Here is a 1082-nt window from a genome sequence, read left to right as displayed (position 1 = left end):
CACACACACACACACACACAACGCTGAACTCTAAAGATCTCTTAAATGTGTGTGCCAGCTTGTCCTGTGTCCTACAGACACAGTTAGCCATCTGGTCCTGATTAGCTTCTAGCTCTGCTAAGTCATGTAAAATCCCTGTCTGTGCTCGCCGGTCTGCTGCATATACAGGAGGACAGAGTATAAACATGACCCCGTACTGAATTGAGGCTCCCTCTGTGGTTTAATCAGTAGTGTTTTGAGAAGTTGTCATACACTAACTGAAATTCATATCTCATTCAACTATTTGTCCACAACTGCTGCAGATAGAGATCACCAGTATCAGTGTGTCCCAACAGTACACTTTTAGTTTCAAGTTTTAAAGCTATAGAGCGCCGTTTTTTGTCCCCCCCCCATGGGGAATTCTAATTAATGGCAACAACCCTGTTGCCGTATCCACGTAAAGCAAGTCTTCGGTAATTGTGCGCCACCCCCAACCCCTCCTCCAGGCAGTTGCTTGTATGCAGCATAACCCTTCAAATAATAGACACAGAGGATTTAAACATGATGGACACTTCAGAAGAGGTAATCGTCTTGTAATTGTAACGTCCTCTTTTCGTCTCCAAAGCTGAACGCTACTGTTGTCCTTTCTCAGCGGTGACGTGAAACAAAGAAAAAGAAAGAAAGTGCAAAAGTTGCCGGATTCCGATTTTGTAAACACAGCCATGGTGAGAAATGCAGAGAGAGTTTTTGTGAGCTGCTATAATTATAATTTATACTGTTTATATATGTCTCCTTCAAGGCCGTGACACACCAACCCGATAATCGTCCGTTAGACAATCTGGCAAGGTCGGGGGCTCAAGTCCGAACGGAGAGCTCGGCGGCCTTCATTTTGGCCTGACATGCTCGGTCGGAAGGCTCAGACTCAAATGACCAATCTGATTGGTTGAGTTCTAACCCGGAAAGCGGTATAAGCATGACTAGTCTCTCAAAATCTGACAGAAATCTTTTAAACTGACCTTTGCCGATCTGAACTGAAGACAGATTCAGCAGCTGCTCGACCTATTTCTCTATAAAGTATTTTCAGAAACACATTTTGGTGAACT

The sequence above is a fragment of the Etheostoma spectabile genome, chromosome 20 (genome assembly GCF_008692095.1).
Source record: "Etheostoma spectabile isolate EspeVRDwgs_2016 chromosome 20, UIUC_Espe_1.0, whole genome shotgun sequence".
Taxonomy (NCBI): Eukaryota; Metazoa; Chordata; class Actinopteri; order Perciformes; family Percidae; genus Etheostoma; species Etheostoma spectabile.
Note: the sequence above shows the minus strand (reverse complement) of the source record.